General features: G+C 35.3%; 1 pseudogene; it reads left to right on the top strand.

The window, feature by feature from the left end:
• Nucleotides 1-4,093: 4,093 nt before the first annotated feature.
• Nucleotides 4,094-4,608, top strand: LOC109275076 (transcription factor BTF3-like; annotated as a pseudogene).
• Nucleotides 4,609-24,157: the final 19,549 nt, after the last annotated feature.

Genomic DNA, 24,157 nt, shown 5'->3' with positions numbered 1-24,157 from the left:
TATTTTCAAAATTTTTTGATGTTTTATTTATTTTTGAGACAGAGAGAGACAGAGCATGAGCAGAGGAGAGGCAGAGAGAGAGCAAGAGACAGAATCTGAACCAGGCTCCAGGCTCTGAGCTGTCAGCACGGAGCCTGACACAAGGCTCGAACTCACGAACTGCGAGATCATGACCTGAGCCGAAGTCTGACGCTCAACCAACTGAGCCACCCAGGCGTCCCGCACATTATTTTGATTGAGCAGATAGGACCTGAGATGTATGGTGAGGGAGAGACAGATATAATCATATCTTTAGACCAGTACTGTTAAATAAAATTTTCTGCAGTAAAAGAAATTTTTTTATGTCTGTGCTAATATGGTAACCAATACCCATATATGACCGCTGAACACTTAAAATGTGACTAGTATAAGTGTGAAATGCAATTTTTACTTTTACTTAATTTTAGTTTAAATAATCACATGCAAGTGGTGGCTACTAAATTAGATAGACCAGCTGTAGAAATCTGGCTTGAGCAAATAATTGAATGGTAGTGTCTATTACTGAAACAAGCAAGAGTAAGAGAAAAGCAGACTTGGAATGAAAATCAAGGGTTCTATTTGGATCATGTTAAGTTTGAGATGCTGAGTGGTTACCTATGTGGATATATCACATAGTATAATAGATAGGTGAACATGGAGTTCCAGCAAGTTCAGCATTATATCTACACACTTAAGAATTATCAACACATAGATATTATTTATACCCATGAAACTCAGTGAGGCCCTCTAGAGAGAGTGTATAGAGAGAAAAGGGCTCAGTGACAGAGGGTAACATTTGAACATTTAATAATCAAAACAGAAGCCAGTGTAAAAGACTGAAAGCAAAGTCAGTCTCAAGAGGTACACCCTGAAGTAGAGCACAACCAGGTCAATGACGGTTGAAGAAGGGTCATCTCTTCCACATCAGTTTAGGAAAGCACTGTTGCCCTTGGAATGACCAGATGGAGCCCAGGGAATAGCTCAGCTTGACAGCCTGTAAGCTATATGGGGGAGGGCATGGATTTTCATAAGGATTTGGAGCTGAAGGTGAGGCTAAAATGAACAGTATTATTCATTATGAATATGTCATTCAGAATATATCATTCTGAAACTATGAGGCAGAGGAGTTCATGGTTTCAGAAGCAAGAAGCAGCTGGACGCTGATTTAAAACCTGCACCATTTCCCATTCAGAAATAGCTAACTATAAATTTCTCTAATAACAATGATTATAAAAATATATTAAGTTTATCTTTCCTAACAAAAACTTCATATTACTCCTTCAAAAACAAATACTCTAAAGGTAAACATCAGGAACTTCTGATTTTGTGTCATAATGTAAGTTTTCAGGAGGGCAAGTATATACCAAGAATTGTATCAGATAAAGAAGTTAATGCAGAATTTTATCATATATTAAGAAGTTATAAGACCTTTTAAAATAATTTAAAAGAGGTAGAAAAACATTTTAAGCAATGGAAAATAGCTTTATCTTTCTCAGATAGGTTTTTCTTAGAATTTCATTAGAATTCTTTTTAATGTAATTCTCTTTATAGTAAATCCCTAGGTTTAATCTGGGATTGTTTTGAGATTCATGATTGTGTGATTTTGTTTGAGCTTTATAGAATAAAGGCATTTTTCATTCTGGACTTATGTATCTGTTTCTATCTATCTCCAGAAAGAAAAAGATAAAAATAAAACCAGAAGCAAAAGAAGGCAGCCTGAAAACTGCCACCACAGACTGATGAACTACATGAATATTGCTCTATTATGATAAACCATCATTTGCACATACACAGAACTTTTTTTTTCTAGGATCATTATGAGAATTTCATAGTACATTCAGGAGTTGTTTCTCATTTTGATGTTTCTATAAAATAACAAATTCAGATCATGTTTACAGGAAAAATACATACTGTCTTTTGTTTATCACACTACTGATTTTGCTTTCTGTGGGAAGTGGCCACTTAGTCATATCCTTGCCATGCTACATATAGAGAATATATATATATATATATATATACACACACACACATGAACACACAAACGTATATATACACATATATATATATATACACTCTACATGTATACACATATATATGAACATAAATATGTACAAAAGAACAATAATAATTACAAATATATGGATATAAATACAAAAGATGAGATAGATAAAATTTAATTTAAATTTTCAACTATAAGTTTACCAGACACCAATAGCGAAATGTGGGTGTGTTCTTATGGTCTACACAACAGTGAACATGAAAGGTTAAACAGTAAAACTTCAAGATGCCATGGCCAGAAGGCAGGTTTAATTCTATAATGCAGAACATATCTTTCTATGACTGTCTAATAGAATCGTTTTATACCTCAGGTTTCAATGGAAAGTCATTCTGTACTTACAAAATGATTGAAATGAAAATCACCTGACTCTTCTTGGACAGTAGAACCAAATGACCAAACAATGTACAGGCAGATTAGGAGTCAGCACAAGACAGATGCAACAGGCTTTGCCCAGATTCCGATCAGAACACAGTCCAGTCAAGAGATAAGGAAGAGTGATGGCCCAAAGACAAACGCAGAAAGGCCATGTGATAATGAACACATATTTTTGGCAACTTGGAAAGCAGAAAAATGAAATAAAAATGCTGTTGATTTAGACTCAAATTTAAAATCTAAATTGTAAGTTATTTCAGACAATGAAGCTTAGCTTCTTTTACTGTTATTGTAATGTTGATATAAAAATGATATCCAATCAGCTCAATGGTCTAATGCAGCAAGAGACCTAAGAAACAGATCTCTAGAATTTTACTACAAGGAGAAAGGACAAGCTTTTTACTTATCTAAATATGATTAAGAGTATTTCCACTTCTGTGATGATAAAGAATAGAAATTCTAGAAAAAATTAAGTGAATGTTATTTCAAGTTGATTAATCTTATAATTATGACTAAAAGAATTATATACTGAACTGAACGTATTGTTATAATATGTAGCATCATTATACATAAAACCTTGATGATGGCTTTGACCAGGGACCTTAATTCTATATGGAAAAAAAATACAAATAGATAAATAAATCATAAGTCCTACTGTCCAAAAGTCATAGTAAGGCAGTTAATTAAAAGAGTTAATTTCAGCAACAAATCCTAAAATGTAGGATGCAAATACATAAAGGTAATAAATGGATGAAAAACATCGTACATAATATTTTTACTTAAAACATGAACACCCAATCACTAATTTGATATTGGCCACAGATTAATTGGATTATTGACCAGTAATGTACTGTGTCTAATGCTTCATCTCCCATTTTCAGTTTCAGTATCTTCAAGGTAAAGACAGAATTTGAAGACATTTGTAAAGCAAAATGTGTGAAACCTTTCCAATTTTTGTTTTTTCAGTCTTTACAGTCACCACAATTTTTAGCAATTTACATAAGTCAAGCCATGCCAAAGCATTCAATTTTTATTTTATTCAGGTAACGATCTCTTTCCATATATATGTGATCACTTTATTATATTTATCTAAACATTTGTGATTGCAGTAACAAGTATAAACCTATGGGAATAAGTCTTCAACTGGTAGGAGTAAACCATTCCTTGGCAAAACAGAACACACCCCATGAGCAGTAAACCTTCAGCACGCCAAGGGCATTAGACAGCACGTTATATGGAAAAATTAATTCATCTGTTAAACTAATTAAGAGGTTAATTAGGAGACCTTCTACCAAAGATAATTGATTAATCAATGGAGGGTTATATAAATATATACATTAATATCGACAAAAATTTGATAAAAAGAACTGATAGAAAAGGAAGATATCACACCTTAAAATTTTGTCAAGGATTTTTAATTTAGAAATTAAGATTGAGACTCATTTTCTTCAATATCTTTTTTTGAAGAGCAGAAAAATATATAGAATCTGCTGTTGTTTATAGATCATACAATTATATGGAAGAAAAAAAAAATAGCTGCTATCTTGCTTCCCTGCATGTGTGCACCTAATCTCAACTGGTCCACCGAGACCCCCTGAGCACCAACCCTAGTCCCCCAAGCAGTCCCATTTCCTCTCCAACAAGATGAAAGAAACTATCATGAGCCGGAAGAAACTCGTGGAACTGCAAGCACAAGCGCGCATTGGTGGGAAAGAGCTGCTGGCGCAGAGAAGGTGGCTCTTAGAACAGCTACAGCAGATGATTAAAAAAAAAAAAAAAAACAAAAAACAAAAAACTTCAGTTCTCTTTAAAGAAGTTGGGGGTAAAAGATATCTCTGGTATTGAAGAAGTGAATATGTTCACAAACCAAGGAACAGGGAGGGGTCCACTTTAAGAACCCTAAAGTTCAGGCATCCCTGGCAGCAAAAACTTTCACCATTACAGGTCACGCTGAGAAAAAGCAGCTGACAGAAATGCTACCCAGTTTCTTGAACCAACTCGGTGCAGACGGTCTGACTAGTTTAAGACTGGCTGAAGCTCTGCCCACACAGTGTGTGGATGGAAAGGTACCGCTTGCTACCGGAGAGGAGGGCGATGATGACGTTCCAGATCTTGTGGAAAACTTGGATGAAGCTTCCAAGAATGAAGCAAATGAATAGAGGCACTTTCTGAAGTGACTTGAAGAAGTTACGGGAAGCTGCTGTTGTATAGTTTGACTGCTTTTTAAAACTTTTGTTCATGGATCTGATAAAATCTATATGTCTAATATTTTTTTTTTAATTTTTTTTTCAACGTTTTTTATTTATTTTTGGGACAGAGAGAGACAGAGCATGAAGGGGGGAGGGGCAGAGAGAGAGGGAGACACAGAATCGGAAACAGGCTCCAGGCTCCGAGCCATCAGCCCAGAGCCTGACGCGGGGCTCGAACTCACGGACCGCGAGATCGTGACCGTGAGTTCGAGCCCCGGCTGAAGTCGGACGCTTAACCGACTGCGCCACCCAGGCGCCCCCTATATGTCTAATATTTTTAAGCCCAAGTCTCTTGGACACTGCAGCTCTTTTCGATTTTGGTTATACACAATTCATTCTTTGCAGCTAATTAAGCTGAAGAAACCTGGGAATACAGTTTGAAACAAGGTTAATGAAAGAAGGAAAGAAAGAAGAAAGAAAGAAAGAAAGAAAGAAAGAAAGAAAGAAAGAAAGAAAGAGGAAAAGAAAAGGAAAGAAAAAAAATAGAAAGCAGAATGGGTTTCTTTCTGAAGTAACAAATCCATCTGAATTTCTATATATCATTAATTTGCACTAATATGAAAAACAAACTATTCACATTCTATGCAGTAAAATTACTGCTTAGAATTTCTGGGTTTTATGTGATTGCTCTTTCTTTCCAAGCAAGGTACAAAGTAAAACACCTATCTGTGGTTGGTTTAGCTCTTGAGATTAATCAGAGCAATGTTTACTTGTTTTACATAGAGATCAATTTCTCTGGACCGAAGAGAATTCATATAGCAAGTTTACCCAATAAGTTTCTTACATAATAAGAAACGACTTTCTAGACAAGTCTAGCTCAGCATCTCACCTGCAGAGGAAAACCATGGAATATTGGCTGTCAGTATTAGCTAGTCTATCGTCATACAGCCCTGCACTTGCCAGATCTCATCTAATATCAAAGGATTAGCTAATATTTTGCTATACTCAAGCTAATTCTTAGAATACTGAAGGACAAATGGAGAGCAAAAGTACCAATTAATTAGGGGTGCCTGGGTGGCTCAATCAGTTAAGTGTCCTACTGTCTATCAGCTCAGGTTGTGCTCTCATAGTTCATGGGATCGAGCCCTGTGTCAGGATCTGTGCTGACAACACAGAGTCTACTTGGGATTCTCTCTCCCTCTTTCTCTGCCCCTCCTCCTCTTCCTCTCTTTCCCTCTCTCTGTCTCTCTTTCAAAATAAACAAATAAACTTAAATTTTTTTAAGTACTAATTAATTAATTAACATTACAAATCTCTCGCAAGTTTAAATAAATACATATGCAGATATTTTCCCTCATTATTTACTTGGGGGAGGGATAAGAGAAATCAGCTATAACTTTAAAATGTCTAATTTAGGGGCGCCTGGGTGGCTCAGTCAGTTGAGCGTCCGACTTCAGCTTAGGTCATGATCTCACGGATTGTGAGTTTGAGCCCCGCGTGGGGCTCTGTGCTGACAGCTCAGAGCTTGGAGCCTGCTTCATATTCTAGGTCTCCCTCTCTCTCTCTCTGCCCTATCCCACTCATGCTGTCTCTCTCTGTCTCTCAAAAATAAATAAACATTCAAAAAAATGTTTAATGTCTAATTTACTACTGACAAATTTAAAGTCCTTATTCTGGTCCTAATGTGATAGTCTCTGAAATAAATAAAATATAGGCTAAATTTGTGATTAATATTCATTTCAATTTTGACAGTTTAACTCAATTCAACCTGGGTGGGACCAGCAAAAGAAAGTCAAAGTTTATCACCAGTCTGTAAATTTTGGATAGCTTTCACTTCTTTATTCATATGTTTACCCCTATAATCTCTTTATGCAAAAATCCAAGAAAGGATGCTATAAGCTGAAGCAAGGACAGTGCACCTATGTCAGTTGCATGTTATTAAAATGAGAAGAGTAACAAAAAATCCTGGTCAGAACTATCATTGGTGCTCAAAGGCTGTCACATATGACAATGAAAGATATGTTTCATATATCTAGTCGACTATTAGGGCTATGGCCACATGTCTCAGAAAGAATTCTTACTTTCCCAAAGGATTAATGGCTTTTATCATGAAATGAAACTCACTTAAAAAGCTGAACTACATCTTAAGATCAAGAACAAAGGCAGCTAATTCTAAGACAAAGAAACCTTTATAAACCTGCCTACTCTAGGTTAGAGCTAAGCTCACCATGAATTCTCAGACTGATACACCTCTCCTGATTATCAAAAGGGTTATGACTCCTGGATTCACATCTGCTGCCTAACTCTCAACCTCTCAGCCTTCCCCTTGACTGTGCCTGTTATGTATTAATGTCTGTTACACAATTGGGTCCACCTCACTGTCTTCATGTTTTTTTTTTTATTTTCATGTGAAGTAGCTATAACTATAGTAGCTATAACTATGAAAAAGAAGCTTTAAATTGTAAGACACCAAAAATTTAAAGTTATAGTTGCTTAAGCAACTGAGCCACACAGGTACCCCTTGAATAAGGTTTGTTAGTCAAAGGTATTTAAATCAGGATTTTCACAATTTACATTCAAACTGATCTACAAAATATTTTTAATTTGGGGATTTTTTTTAATTTATATAAATCAGCACAGAGAAAATACTACAAATCAGCACAGAGAAAACACTACTATTTTAAAACTGAATCAATTCACCGGGTCTCTTAGAGTAAAACAAAAAACAAAAAAACAAAAAACAAAAAAAACCAACTCATTAAAAGTCTACATGCCAATAGGGTAATTTTATATATAGTTATTATGAGGAAAGGAAATAAGAGTAATTTATATTAGGCCAAAGTTTAGAGTATTAAATAATCTGAACAAGTTAAGCCTTCCAAACTTCAGAGAAATCCCAACTCACTAATAGTTCTTATGCATTTTCTCTATATTATTAATTTAATTTACCCTGGCATCATTTAAAGAGTAATCCTGGAGTCATGGCGTTCTGATTTTGGAAGCTGCATTGAGGTGTTTCTTGTTCTGACACACTTAAGCAGACAGTAACTTTGGCAGAAATATTATGTTGTTAAATGGATATTATATGACTTGAAGCACCAAGTTGCTCATTGTTATTTTCAGTGTCTACCCATTCTTTTCAAATGGGAATTCTTATCAGTCTTCTGCAAAGGGATTCTTATTAAAGAGAAATTTTGTTTACTATTGACTGTCAGCTCTACTCAGAAGGAAAGAGTCATATCTTTGAATGTTAAATTCATAATTATAAATATCTCCCTAAATCACTGACATCTTTTCCTAATTATTGGGGCAAAGTTTCAATTTATAAAAAACAAGTCCAAAATACTTATTTTGGGTCTATGGCTATAAGAGAGCACGTATCAGGTTAACAGTATGAATGTATGATGATGTATTTACCAGAGACACACAAAAGAAGAAGAAATTGATAATTGGCATGGAAAATGCAAAATGTGCCAAATGATCCTCCTAAATATTGAGAGAAAGAGGGTTAAACATAATGCTGTACTTTGCACTAATGAAAATGTCCAGTATATTCCTTTCCCAAAGCAAAATAGCATGTAAATGACTCTGCTCAATGTTGTTTTTGTTAATGTGACATCCAAGGAAGCACTCCTCCTGGAGCCATAAACCGTGTTCAAGGACAAAGATCAAAACTGCTATCCATTGCCTCTAGCTGGTGGCTGGAACTAAAACCCACTGTCAGAATGGTTATCATTACCATAAGTGGCCACCTAGCCATTTAGAATTAGGACCATAGCCCATCTTCATTGTTCCCTCTCCTGAGAATTAGCAACAATGTGTATATTTTGCTGAAAATTTTCAGCATCGCATTTCAGGGCTCACAAAAGAAAAAGACTCCTCTCCATTACCCTGGAAATTCCTGAATATCTATTTTCTATTTTTTCTTCAGAAATCAATTCAAATATCATACTTTCATAAAAGTTTGTTTAGTAGTGAGAGAAGAACATAATCTATGTAGAGGTGGAGCAAATTATGATAATAATAGGATATAAAGAACAGTTAAGCACGGGGTGGAGGAAAGGGAGATGGGATATAGATATCTTTATCCTAATGTCTTCAGTTCAAGAGACTGAAATCATTTGGTCTGAAGATATGGGTCAGAAAAGATAGATTGTGGTCCTGGGACTATTCACTAGGGACTAATGGCAAACTGTCCTGGATTTGTTGCTTCTCAACATGGCCAGATGTAGTACACTTTGCCCGGTAGGGGGCAGTAAGTAATCTGACCAACCTGGCAGGCTTAGGGGCTTTGATATTCTCAAAAAAGCCTTCACTGGAGTTTTGTCTCTTAGCTTCCTTGTCTTATATCTAAACCTAGGCTCTAAGTGTTTCTTAGTGTACATTCATTATTTTTTCCTATGTCTATCAGCTGTCTGACTATTCAAGATTTAAGCTAAAATATATATGTATTCCTTAGTTTCTGCCAAGTGTAATGCCCCCGATTTCAAATCCAAGAGACCACCAAGGAGCCAATACCGATGCAAACACACGAGGGTTTATTTGCAAGCTCGAGCTTGGGCCCAAGTATACCCGACACAGCGGAACAGGGACTTGGACCCCTAGGTTAAGAGGCGTAGCAGTTTTATAGGGGCCAGTGGCCACTGAGATTGTAACACACACAGAAAGTTGCATAGTCATGTCAGTCCACACGCAGGTAGCCAATTGAATTACAATTTACCCTATAGTAACTGTTTGAACTAGCCTATCATTCTGGTCAGAATTGGCGTGCAAGTTTGGCAGGCAAACGGCAGGGTTTACATTCTTTGGCGGTTAGGGGTTCCGCATTCCTATATGAGCCTGTTTCCAGTAAGGGTGTGCTCAGCGACTTGACTAGGGTGGGGGAGTGTCTTAAGCAATAAGTAGGTCATGTGGGGGTTATACATGAGATGGTGGGTGTAGCACAAAATGGAGTTAGTCTTGCTCTGCTTGTCCAGGGGTAGGGGATTTTTGTTAAATTCCTTGGGACCCACACCAAGAACTTTGGATATGACAGCATTGATTGATTTTATTTTCATAACAAGTCTCTGATGAAAGATTATTGCCCCCATTTTGGATGTAAAGGCACTAAGACTTTACACAGTTAAATAATGTGCCTAAATTAGTAAGAAATGAGCCAAGGGTCATAATCGAGTCTATTTTACAATAAAGCCTGTCCAACCATTATGCGTACAGCCCCCATCTGCTCCATATGTCCAAGAGAAGATATAACTCAGATGTTTCATAGCTTTGCTCAAAAGGGAAGAATGTGCTAATCTTCCATGATCAGAAAAACAAACCACCTAGAGGCGCGCGTGTGTGTGTGTGCGTGTATTCATTAAAATTGGAGATCCAGCATCTCCACCTAAATTGCTATTATTAAGAGTAATAGAACATAATAAAACTTTCATCCCCATTGCAATATTTGTAACATTAATTTCAATCCATAATTTCAACTTTCAGAGTTTTGCTAAAATATGCTATGCTTTATATATTAAAATATATTTCATGTCATACATGATATGTTTTGTATAGTTGTTGGCTTTTTTAAAAAGGCAACCTAAAAAAGGGCCATGTACAAAAGTAACAGGACAACAGAGTAACAAGAAATTGATATGTACTGTGTTTCTAATTTGGATAAGATGACTATGATGAGAATCTCTTGACAAGGAAATAACTCCACTTAAGCAAATGTTTACATTCTTTTACACAATTGATCAGATCAATGTTAATATATAAACCAAACAAGTTTTATGGGTCAAGAAAATTTTTGAAAACTATTCCAATTATGCTTTAAAACTGTGAACATTCAAATGTTAGGAAATATCATTCATGAAAATCTATTAATAATAAGAGTAAGAATATAACAGCAATTTTTAGCATTAATAACATTCTTATTATGAGGCAATAACAGCATAGTTAGAGTAGGTAACATTTAGTGGGTAAGCTTTTCTTTAGTGGACAGATTTGTTGCTTGGTTTTCTCCTTTTTCCCACCTGAACTATTCTATCCTTCGAAATCTCCTCAGACACCAGGTGTGCTTCAACTCAAATTCTTCTATTGAAGACATATATCCAAAGAATCAGAGATGTAGACTGAGCAGTATAAAAGTTAATCATCCAAAAATTATCCTCAGAGAAGATCTTGATTTTATTATAATTACAAGTACAGTGGAAATGCAGGTAACTAATATTAGCATTATTACCGTATTTCCCATCATTTAATGCTTGTTATGTGCCTACTAAACATTGACTATTACAGCAACTCAAAGAGGCAGGTACTGTTATCATCTCATTTTACAAATGAAAAAGCTAAAGATTTCAAGGGACTTATCCAAGATCACACAGTTAAAAAAGTGAAGAAATTTATATACTTCTTAAATTATTTCTCTCTGCATATATGTGTGTGTTTGGCGGAGGGGGTGAAAACGTGTGTATTTCTTACAGAAGTTACCTTAGAACTGTTTTGTATACATTTAAGGCTGGCTTAATTCAAATACATAGAAACTTTCACTGAACTTATAGTTGCATTACTTTTTTCCTACTCTAATTTTGTAGTACATTTTTTAATATAGCCTTTGGTTTTTACCATCCTGTTTACATTAAAACAATTTTGTTTTAAGTTCATGAATGTGTTTTTCCAAATATTACAATAATAAATACATATTAGGGCAGTATACCAGCATTTAGAAAGTATATAGTGACCAAGAAAATAAATCAAGGCATCAAATACAGAACTTAAGAGATTTCTGAGTTTAAGATCATTAGTTTGCTTTGTATAGATTGGAGGTGAATACAAAACCATTACGGATTCCTCATCACAATTCTATGTGAGATGAGTAGGTGAGATACTCCATATCTTTAAAAATAATACTGTGTCAAAATCTTAAAACTTGGCTATCACAACTGACACTAATTGGCATCCTTGTTAGCGCTCTGAAAAGAGAGGTCAAAACTGGAGGTTCATAGGAGCTGAATTGCCCCTTCTTATAAGTGGTTCCTCTGGGTTGAAGAGCAGAGATGTGGAAACCTTAGAAAAAGTCTGACATGTAGCTTTATTATAAGAAAAACAAAAGACATTAATGTTGATCTGTGTGTATTGATTGTTTGACATCTTGGCCGAGCATTCTATAGGAAACTTATGAACAAATGTCTAAAATGATTAAAAAGATTATATAATGGTAATTCAATTCCACTGTTTCTTACTCAAATATTTTGAGGCTATAGGAGTATGTATAGAATTTCAGAGAGGTGTGGAGGGACAGTACATATACCTTTTGTTATGTATAACACCCCAGTAGGGTGGGAGGCAGCATTACATTAATATTTCTGCAACAACATATAGGAATATATGCAGCAACTGAAATAGAGAAAGGCTATAAATATGCTCGTGCCACTTCAGATTGAAATTTGCCACCAAAAAAATGAGTTCACGTGAGGTTTTTGCTTTAAAATTATCTCTTATAAAAACCTGTGGAACCTCTGAATTGCCAATGCAGTATTGTGAATTTGTACAAGAATTGGGATTATTTGGCTTCAAGAAGAAAATACTGAAAATTAACTTAAATAAGGGCTTTATTTTTCCATTTATATTTTCAACAAATATTTGTCAAGCACCTACTACATGCCAGTTATTATGACAATGACACAGTGACAAACAAGACAGTATTTTGTGACCAGTCTTCTTCATTTCCAGTGAGATCAGAAAAGAAAGCAAACATTTTATCTACATCTCATAGAAATTAAATAAAATAAGGAAAAAAAAACTTCTCATTTCTAGGGTTAATACAGGAAAAGGTTATCTAAGAAGCTTATGGAATCCACTCTTCTCTGGAAATCTTGAAAGATGAATCATCTCTGTCTTAGATGATTTGGAGACAAAAGAAATCAACAGCGTAGCTTCCTGAAGCCTCTTACTAACCCACGCTCTATAATCAAATATTAATTTTCCATGCTATGATCTGATTAATTCTTACAGTTTAGTGATTTTTCACGATACAAGAATCTATATGATTATATGTTTGTAAAAAAAAGTTATTTTTGACACTGCGCACGCACACACACACATGCACGCACATATACACAAATTTAAATAGGCACAAGTCGAGATTTGATGCATGTAAGTCAACACAAATCCAATTAAATGTTGCTTATCTAAACTGACTAAAAATAAACATGAAATATAAACTAGTCCATGAAGAAGCCAACATATTAATTCTGGTTTTTCTCATTTTCAACTAAGAATTTTATGAACAATGGATATTAAAGCACTATAATTGTCATTTGAAACATAATACCAAAGACTTTGTTGTTAGTGTTTTATACCCACAGTCACTCAGGAAGCCAAAAATATAAGCATCTATAAATGTTCCTTCTGTGGAAAAGACATTTTCTATTTTGCATCCTTCTCCTAGAAACACCATTGTCCTCTCACTAAGATTTTCAGAGAATCAATATATACTGCTTATTAAGTATTAATATATATAATAGTGATTCTAAATTTTCCTAATTTTTTCTCCTTTTACATCTGTAATGATCCTTTTGTGTAGCCATGCACATACAAATGATTAAACCAAACAGGCCATTGAGTAGCTATTGTTCACACATACACACTTTTGCAAACATACTTACATATACCTATATTTGGTGGACAAATAAAAATTGGATTTTATTTGTTGAGATTTAATAACCAAAGTTGTAATTCTACCAATCATGCAGCCTCTTGTGAGGGCAGGCTGGGATACTATGACTCATCTTTCCAAATGATATCCCTAAAGATTCTAGAATAGAGTCATTCTTGTAGAAAAATAATGATTGCTACTCCTAGCACAAAACTGAACATTTTTGGAATGAGTCTTGTTCAAGACCATTTCATTAAAAAAAGATTTTCCCTTATAAATCGAAATTAAAACATTCCTTAGAATATATTGTACCAGCATGGGAGAAATTCAAGATTGTTTACATTTCCACTGAGGCATACATTCTGGACCACCTGGGAAAATTAAACAGCTCTAAAATTCCATTAAGCTATCAATCTAACCCTTTTACTGGTATGCGAAAGATAGAACCAGGAGGACAAAAAGTTTGATGTGTTCTTTTCTATCAGTCACAAAAGATAAGAAAGGTGAGGAAAGCAGTGCTCATCCATTAAACAAACCTAGTGAAACTTGACATGATTAAATCAAGTGATTGATGTGTTAAGTGGAGCTTCAGAACAGCTAGACATTGGTCTTGTTTCTCAGAATGAGCCACCAAATGGGTGCCCTCCTTCCCTATTGTTTTGCTTTGAAATGCATATAATCTTGGCCTTTGTTGGACACATACTGGGTGTTGTCCTGCTGATCAGTATTGAAATTAAACATGGGAGATAAAACTCAATCCTAGATTCTTTATGGATGCTGATTTTTAAAAAAAAAATCCAAGAGTATATAAAGAAACAATGAAAGAGGACCTTCCCAAACAAATATCAAAGATTGCAAGCCCACACTAATTAATCCTGAATCCTCTAGAAGTGTTTCCTCCAACTGGCTTCTATTGGTGAGTTCAGGGTTGAAAGGAGTAATATTTAAAGACTGTAATTTTGTATTGGTAAAAGGTGCTTCTTGTGACACTATCAAAAAATATCTGTTATTAAGACTGGCTTGGGGGTGTGCCTTACTAGCTCAGTTGGTACAGTGTATGACTCTTAATCTCAGGGTTGTGAGTTTAACCATCATGTTGGGCATAGAGCTTACTTAAAAAAATAAATAATATATATTTTAAAATATATTAGAAAACTAAAAAATTGGATTGAGCTGCTGGGCTGCCTGTCTCTCTGGCTCCTTTTCTACACAAAAATAAAAATAGTCAGGGGACTTCTGCCTGATTAGACTTTCTCTTGTTTCAAATTACCCCAGTAGCTGTTAACTCAAAAGTCCACATGACAAAAAATGAGAGATGAATCTTAGATTATAAAATACACTTATCTTCTCTGAAAGATAGTCTTATATTTAAAAAAATGGGGCATTAATAATATCTACATCATAGGGTTGTTGTGGCAAATATATAAACTAATGCAATGTAGAAAATTTAGTGCAGAGCTCAGGGAAATCTCAGTACATTTAACTATCATTATTATTTTAAGAATTGTGTAGTATGCTGCTTTGCACATATGTAATGCATTCCTTTTTTATTTTAAGTGCCACTTTCCTAACTGATGCTTGTGCATTAAGAGTACGATCCTGCCTTAGAAAAACCCTAGACTGAATGTAGGTAAATTTCTATTGTGGTACCTGTATTGCCAAGGACTGACTTTTTATATGACCTGGTACAAGTCGCTTCATCACTACAGAATACAGTTCCCTGGTATGTGATGTGTAGAACTGGACTCAACACCTCTAAATTGCCTTCTTGATCTCCAGTTTCATTTACTTCCTATGATTAATATACACCATGTTGTTTGTGTCGTCATAACCGAAACTGAGTAAATGCATTCATCCCTCTGCTTTCTAAATAAGATGATTTGAACAAATAGAGTTTTCATGTTTCCCACATCTATCTACAATTTTTAAATATGCTTAGCTATTGGGGTGCCTGGGTGGCTCAGTTGTTAAGCATCTGACTTCGGCTCAAGTCATATCTCAGAGTTCATGAGTTTGAGTCCCACATCGGGTAAGCATGAGCCCTGCTTGGGGTGAATTCGAGTCCCACTTCAAGTAAACATGAACCCCGCTTTGAGTGAGACCCACTTCCCTCTCTCCCTTTCTCTGTCTCTCCCTCTCTCTGCTCTTCTGGGGATTCTCTCTTTCTCTGCCCCTTGCTCACCCTCCCTCTCTCAAAAAAAAATAAATAAATAAAAAAGCCTAGCTCTCATATCTTTACACAACGTCAAAGTTGCTAACAATAGCACCCTCTGATAAGATTAAATGTGTACCTTTGGTACTATAGAAACTGAATACCACCTCACTTTGAATATATGAACTGCATAGATGGTAAGTTCTGTTTTTTTTTATTATTCAAGCTCTTCCCTTAAACTAATACATTGTTATATTACCTATCTAACCAAAATAGATTGAGAATATCTGTAATATTTGACTCAAACCTTAAAAGATCTGAATCTGAATATATACTGTTGGATGCCTAAAATCCATCCTTCTTTTCTTCTTTGCTAAAAGAATCCTGATTTCATTCAGGTATTACTGACCGTGTCTTTCAGAAAAGACTTAAGTTCCCAAGGGCTGCGTCTTGATTAGGCTACACCATTCCCCTTTCAAGTGATTGGTTTAGAGAAAAACGTGCGACCCAATTCTGGGAAATGAGACATAAGAGAAAGTCTGTTGGGTGGCTTGTGGGCAAGGTTTCTTTGTTCTTAAAAAAGAGACTACAGGAGAAATATCCTTTTACCCCTTCTGGCCATTATCATCTCTTTGTGATATCTGCAACTGCAGGAGCTGTTTTGTGCCTAAAAGGTGAGCCAGGCTAAGAAGCTGCAGAGTGAAAAATGGAAAACTCTGGATTCTTCTTCATGATTTGACTGAGTCACTGAATTTATCACACTGAAATGTAATCAACTCTAGACTTCCTGTTTTGTGATATTGTAAATATCCTTATTGCTTAGGTCATTTTAAGTTGGGCTTTGGGTTACCTCTGAAACATAATATATGCTACATAATATATTACTCAGAAAAGCTAGCTGCAATAACAAACATCCAAGATCTCAGTGGCTTAAGACAAAATAGAAATCCATTTCTTGCTCACCTTATAGTCAAATTTCAGTCAGCAGAAGCCCGTGCTCCATGCAGCCTACCATAGCCCCATGTGGTTCTACCTCTTTTACATGCAGGAACATATTGCGGAAAGAAAGAGGTAATGAGAAACAAAGACACATTCCAATACTTGGACCTCTGTCATGTAATCCCACCAATTCAGCTGGGAAATGCAGTCAAGCCATGTGCTCACGAGGAAGAAGAAATGGGTCTGGCATACACATAGTGTTGTCTCTAATTTTGCTTTAACAGTTCTGATATGGTAACATTTTTTTAAGTCAGTGTTGGCTTAATCATGTGGGGTAGTAAGCAAAAAAATAACCTGCTATACCACCTATTGCACCAAAAAATATTCTACCCTAAGAGTATCTTGCTTTGAAGGCCCTCCTGTCTGGCTCAGTCAGTGGAGCATGCGACTCTTGATCTTGGTGTCATGAGTTCAATCCCGACGTTGGGCAGTAGAGCTTACTTAAAAAAAGAGTATGATGCTTTGAAAGATATATTTGCCACTCATGTATAGTATATAAAAAAGCCTTCTTCCTACTCCAATAAAACTAGGGATATTCTCTTTACATGCTGGGGAATGATACAAAATAGGTGGGATTAATATATGGCATCTTCCCAAAGATCAAGTTTATTTTTTAATAGAAAGAAGTCTGTTCAATCAGAATGGGCATTTGATAAAATGAGTAATAAAAACAGGTGGCTTTCAACATTTGGTTTAGAATGCAAAAGTGAATGTTATGTTTATTTGTTAAGTGAGTCCCAGCTATTGGAATTTACTTTCTCTGGGTGGTTTGTCAAAATCTAAAAAGTATCTTTAATATCACTTTTGATTTGTATCTGCTTTAATGTTTCCTTCCTATCCTATGAACATTAAAGATTAAAAAGAATTGTTGACTAAGCTCTGGTCTCTTCTGTATATCTTTAGAGATGTGTGTGTGTGTGTGTGTGTGTGTGTGTGTGTGTGTTTGGATGTTCTCAGCAGCCTCATTTTACATACTATATTTTAGAAATAGTTTTTGGTGCAACAGAGCAGTACACAGATCAATCACCAACACTATCCTGTTGTCTGTAACCAGCATCTGATACTTATGGGGAAAACAGGAAGAAAAGATAACACTGAACCACCCATGGGAGATTTTTCATGTCTGGTGGGTGACAGAGAAAGTGAAGCAAAACCAATCCCATTACCACTAGTTATGCTTCAGCCACTCCAATTTCATTCATTTTGCTTTTATTTCTGATGTGCAGAAGCCGTTTGATAAATTCCCTTCTGGGGACAGGCCAGTCTTGGAAGAATGTACATTAAAAAGTTATGAAGAGTACATAATTTATTAAACCCAACTCATTATTGGAAACTGTTAGCATACAATTCATTTAATAGGAATCACTGGTGGAGAAAATGACTGTTGTTTTGATCTGATCACATAAGCTATGGCGTAATTTTCCTTGTCTGTGGTGATTTACTTAATCTTGAACAACATGAATACTCAGTTAAAGTCTGCTTGCTGCTGGAAAACAGACACGTATGTTATGTTATTTATTAATGGCAATGGCTTTACATTTTTATTATGATCTGTAACAAATAGACTCTCCAAGTTTTTAGCAAAATGATTGAATAATTGAATAGAATAGCTATATCCCTGAGTGCACAATGGACATGAATAGGAAATGGTTTTACTAACAAACACCAAGGCCTAGGAGCCCATCATTTATTAACAGCCTTCACTCAGGAAAACAACTGATCTATCAAAAAAGATGTCCTGTCTGCCTACTATGCACAGAGTAAGCCCGAACATTGTAAAGTGAAAACATAAAACATCAGAGCTGAAGGAGACAAGACATATACATTAAAACAGCTACGAGTCACCAAACCCTGGATGATACCGACAAATGCTAGAAGGGGTTAGGGGAAGGTGAGAGAGCTCAGTAATGCGGAATGGCTAGGGATAATCTTTATAGCCTCAGGTCTGGCCCTAGGGAGATTTCCTTCATGTAATTTTGACATTATTTTCCAAGCCAATGTCATAGAACGATGGCGGGATAATTTCAAGTGATATATTAAAATATATTTAGTCATTTCCCTATTAATGAGCATTTACTTTATTTCCAGTTTTTCCCACTACAGAGATACCGTAATAATCAATCTTGAAGTATTATTGTTCTTTTTTTTCTGTCGGATACATTTCCAGAAGTGGAATTGCTGGGTCAAAAGGTATGTGTATTTTTTTTTATTCTTGATATGTTGTCAAGAAGGCATTCAAGCTCACCTTTCCCACAGCAAGATCAGTCAGAAAGTACCATTTTGTCCATCACTGCCGGAGGTGGTTCTGTTGATCTGTTTCAGCTTTGCCTGCATGATGAGTGGGAAGTAATCTCTCATTGTGACTTTCAGTCTTATTCCTCAAAGCTCTCAGTGGGTTTGGTATCCTTTTATATATGATTAATGGTCATTTGGATTTTTATCCTTCTACGAAATTCTAATTCCTGTCCTTTGTTTATTTCCCTATTTCATTGCCTTTCTTCTAATAAATGAAAAAATCTAAACTTTTACTTGCAGACTTTTAATGTTTAGTCTTGAATAGTGTTGCTGATATTGTAGCTGTCCACAATGCCCAATGCTAAGAGACACTGTGGAAACTAGAACATGCTCACATATGGTAATATAGGGCTAAGATACACGTGGAAACATCTATACTACCAAAGCAGTCTGTAATAAACATTTCAAAATAAAATGTCTCACAAAATTGGAGACTCCAATCACATTACTGAAACTAAGAAGGAAAATGTATCTCTGGCTAATACAGTCAAGGGAAATTTATCATCAAGAGAACATAAATCTCTCTTTAGTTGATTGGTATGATTTTGATGAGTATTATGTCAGAAGAGAGCAACCCATGTGGAGAAATAACAGAGATTTTAAAAACCAAATAATTAATTTAAATGCCAGAAGAATTGACCTATGTACTATGACCTTCTTAAATTTAGTAAAATTTCTTATTGTAACAATATGATATATAATTTTCAAATCCTGAAAAAAATAATTTAGAAGAATACAAATACCTTCCTTAGTAGTTTTTAAAAATGATGTTATGCTTCTTAAGAAGTGCAGAGAGGGGCGCCTGGGTGGCTCAGTCGGTTGAGTGTCCAACTTTGGCTCAGGTCATGATCTCGCGGTCTGGAATTTGAGCCCCATGTGGGACTCTGTGCTGACAGCTTGGAGCCTGGAGTCTGCTTCAGATTCTCTGTCTCCCTCTCTCTCTGCCTCTGCCCCACTCATGTTCTGTCTGTCTGTCTCTCTCTCTCCTCTGTCAAAAATAAATAAACATTAAAAAATTTTTTTAAATAAAAAAAGAAGTGCAGAGAAACATTTGTGTCTGTGTTTAGAATTTAAAATTTTAGCAACCACTAAGCAATTTCTTAGGCGATCATATTTTGAAAATTAGGAAAACCTGGAATTTATAGTAATACTTACCTCCTTCAGTAACACCAAAATTACTAAGCAGTAGCTTGAAATTCTGAAAATTAATACAACTTCCTAAAACATCTAACCTGAAATTAGCTAGAATCTGATTCAACCTGAATTGTGGTGGTATTTGACTTTTTAGCATACCCTTGTCTACTCTGTGTATTATTCAGAAGTTATTGAAATACACATATAACCCATGTTTCTGAAGAGCCTTATTAGCTACATGGAACAAAATAAGTAATAGTAATATTAACGACTCACTTGGGGGAGCTGGGTCAGCTGAATGGGTGTAAATATATAGCTATTTCACAGTCTCCCAAAATAAACATAGAAGTCCCTGAGGGTACCTAAACTATTCTCAAAACTCTTATAGTGTCCGTTTAATGCTCTGCTTTTGTTGGGCATTTATAGCCTCTCCGCCTTAGTGAGATCACTACCCTCTGACACCCCTGCATTTTTCACACATCATTGCTGTTTTGATGACTACAGCAACTGAATACTGAATACTTTCAATATTTGTATGCTGAGAAATCTCCAATAGCAAGTCATGCTAGAACCAACTAGTTGGCTCAGATCTTTTCTTTCCTGCATGTTTGTTCTCCTCACTCACCCTTCATAGTCCCAAGCTGGCAGGATCAGAAATGAGTCCCTGAGCAAGGAGGGAAGAGGAAGACCACAAAGCTCAGAACATACAAAAGAGGCTAACAATACTACCTTACCCACTGTGGACATCAAGCCTGAAGCGGGCTCGAAAGGTAGAAGGGAGAAGCTATAACTCTCAATGCATTTATAAACATCTTAGATCTGACAATGAGATTTTGTGATTAAAATTTCCAGAGAATTGTTTTAACTATCACGGAGTGACCAGAACAGTCACAGGACCTGCCCTGGTGGAAAAGAACTACCCCTCCAGAGCAAGTTAGAACGAGCAATGGACAGAGAGAATAAGGTTGTCTCCTGGAAGCCAACTCGTTCTTTCATTTCAAGTGTAGTGGTCATTGGATCTCTACTGTATGCCCAGCACTCTCCTTAGCTAGGAAGATTAATAAAAAATATATTGATAAACTTAACTTTTTAAATTAATTCTGTAAGATGAACACTATCATTACCAATCCTGTTTTCTAGATAAGGGCATTTAGGCACAAAGAGTTAATATAATTTGTCAAAGATGACTAAGCAAGTGAGTGGCAGAGCTGGGATATATTGTTCCCTGTAGGAATAAGTGAAAACAGACACATCACAGACTATGGAGAAATTCTGAGTTTCAAAGAATGCAGTCTTTACTTCTGTAAAGATTTTGAGTTGCTTTTTTTTTTGAAGTAAATAAACCACAAAAACAACAAAAAATTTTAGACAATTTCCTTTTGTTCACACAGAGGCACTGCACATTTAAGTCAAGAATAAATTACCAATAAAATGGAAAGTTACAAAAAAGAAGAACTGCACACATTTTATTGATTTCTAAATTATGGTTTCTGAATTTTACATATCAGGAAGTGGAAAGCATATTAGATACTACAGAAAATCAAATTAATGATACTGAAAAATATGAGAAATCCTTCTAAAACATAAAAATAATGAATAAAATAATTAAAATGAGAAAAAATAAGCTATAAGGAAAACAAATCATCAATTTTAATCAAAGCACATGATAATGGATGGAAGAAAATTAATAATCTAAAGAATGAGATACTTTTTCCATTTAATAAAACATTCTGAAATCTGAGAGTAACTGCTATATTTCAGGAAATCAATAAAAAAAACCCAATATCAAAACATAGCTAGTGGAATTGTCACAGTTAAAAGGTAAAGAAAGAATCCTACAGCCATCTGGGGAAAAAAATAATAACGTACAGAGAAATAAGATAAAATTGGCCCAGATTGCTCCACAACACTAAATGCCAGGGGACTGTGAGACAATATTTATCAAACTTTGAAGAAGTTATCCATGAATTCTATTTCCAGGAAGACTGTCAATTCTTGTGTGAAGGCAGCAGAAAAATATTGGATATGCAAATGAGCAGGTAACAGATAATATTTCCCAGATATATTTCCTGACCATATGACTTGAAGACATTCTGAAAGACAAGAATAAAAATCCAAGAATGAAAATGTCATGGCTAAAAAGGGGTGGCTGTGAGCACTGACAATCAGTAAACCATATTAAGATATTTACTAATGCAATAGAAACTCTCTTATTTGAACTCAACTAATTAACAAGAACCTCCATTCCCATGTAATTCATATTTATTCTCAGTGTCTGTTTTTGTCTTCTAAGGCAGCCATAACAAAATACCACCATTTGAATGCCTTAAACAACAGAAAGTTATTTTGTCACAGTTCTGGGGCCTGGAAGTCCAAGATCAAGGTGCCAGCAGAATTGGTTCCTAGTGAGCCTCTCTTTCTGACTTACAGACAGCTGCCCATGTACATGAACTCCTAGTGTCTCTCTCTCTCTCTCTCTCCCTCTCTTTTACAATAATCTCTACACACAATGTGAGGCTCCAACTCACAACTCTGAGGTCTAGAGTCACATGCTCTACCAACTGAGCCAGCCAAGCACTCCATCGCTTCCTTTTCTTTTAGTGACACCAGCCCTATTGGATTTCTCTCCCCCACTTAATGATCTCATTTAACTTTAAATTCAAATACTTCTTTCAAAGGCTCTATCTCCAAACATACTCACGTTAAGGGTTATAGCTTCAAATTATGAATTTTAAAGAGATATAATTCAGTCTTTGATGGTGTTCATAAGTAAAAGGCTAATCTCAATTCACTGTATCAAACCTGCTAACTGAATGCTTATTGACAAGTATTACTGCTAAGGCAACAGGTTATCTCTAATTTTACTTTGACCATTTAAATTACCAAATTCTACCATTTAAATTGGCAAACTGTGAGTCAGCTATGATAATTTCCAAATCTTTTTATCCAGGTATAATTACTTATTAAGTAATTTATTTAAATATTGTACAGACCAATGGAGCAGGAGTTTGAAAACCCAGAGTCATTATATCTAAGACGAATTATAGTATTTGGGAAAACTCAGTGAAAGGAAACCACAAAATGAAATTGATTTTATATTAATTAGTTGTAGCTGAGGCAACTATAGAAGGTTGAGAATAAAACTTATAAACATCCAGAAGGATTCTACCCATGGATTTCCTCATAAGTTCTCACTCCACTAGAATGAAACAGAAACTGAAAATTAATGATGATGTTTTAAGACTGTGGCATAAGAAATACAAAATGAACTACAATCAGTAGAAATGTACTCAAGAAGATGTCTCAACTCTATATCTAAATATAAGTGAATAAAGTACATTTACATGCTTTAAGCCAAAATGTTTAATTATGTGTGTATTATTTTAATAAAAGAGTCAAGCTTTTGGTTACTCAAGCAATTATGGATCATGTCATATGAAAAGGATTCTTCTGTATTTATTTTTCAGTAAAAAGCTGATTATAAATCATTTAATTTGAAAAAACACTATGTGTTTGTTTTAATAACAGGGATTTTAACTCTAATTTCCGTTAAAATAAAATTATCAGATTACTAAAAGAAAGGACAATGATCCTTTCAAAGGATGCAGAGAAAGCATTTGACAAAATACAGCATTCTTTCTTGATAAAAACCTTAAAGAAAGTAGGGAGAGAAGGATCATACCTCAAGATCATAAAAACCATATATGAAAATCCCACTGCCAGTATCATCCTCAGTGGGGAAAACCTGAGAGGTTTCCCTGTAAGGTCAGGAACACGACAGGGATGTCCACTCTCGCCACTGTTATTCAACATAGTATTGGAAGTCCTAGCCTCAGCAATCAGACAGCACAAAGAAATAAATGATGTCCAAACTTGCATTCTTCACAGACAACATGATATTCTATGGGAACCCAAAAGATTCTACCAAAAAACTGCTAGAACTGATCCATGAATTCAACAAAGTCACAGGATATAAAATCAATGCACAGAAATCGGTTGCATTTCTATACACTAATAATGAAGCAGCAGGAAGAGAAATCAAGGAACCGATCCCATCTACAATTGCACCACAAACCTTAAAACACCTAGGAATAAATCTAACCAAAGAGGTGAAAAATCTATACACTGAAAACTATAGAAAGGTTATGAAAGAAATTGAAGAAAACAAAAAAAAAATGGAAAATATTCCATGCTCCTGGATTGGAAGAACAAGTATTTTTTAAATGTCAATACTACCCAAAGCAATCTACATATTCAATATAATACCTACCAAAATAGCACCAGCATTCTTCACAGAGCTA

Source organism: Panthera pardus, unplaced genomic scaffold (assembly GCF_024362965.1).
Source record: "Panthera pardus isolate Hobbes unplaced genomic scaffold, ASM2436296v1 HiC_scaffold_2, whole genome shotgun sequence".
Taxonomy (NCBI): Eukaryota; Metazoa; Chordata; class Mammalia; order Carnivora; family Felidae; genus Panthera; species Panthera pardus.
The sequence above is the reverse complement of the archived record's forward strand: the minus strand, read 5'-3'. Positions and strand labels throughout refer to the sequence as shown.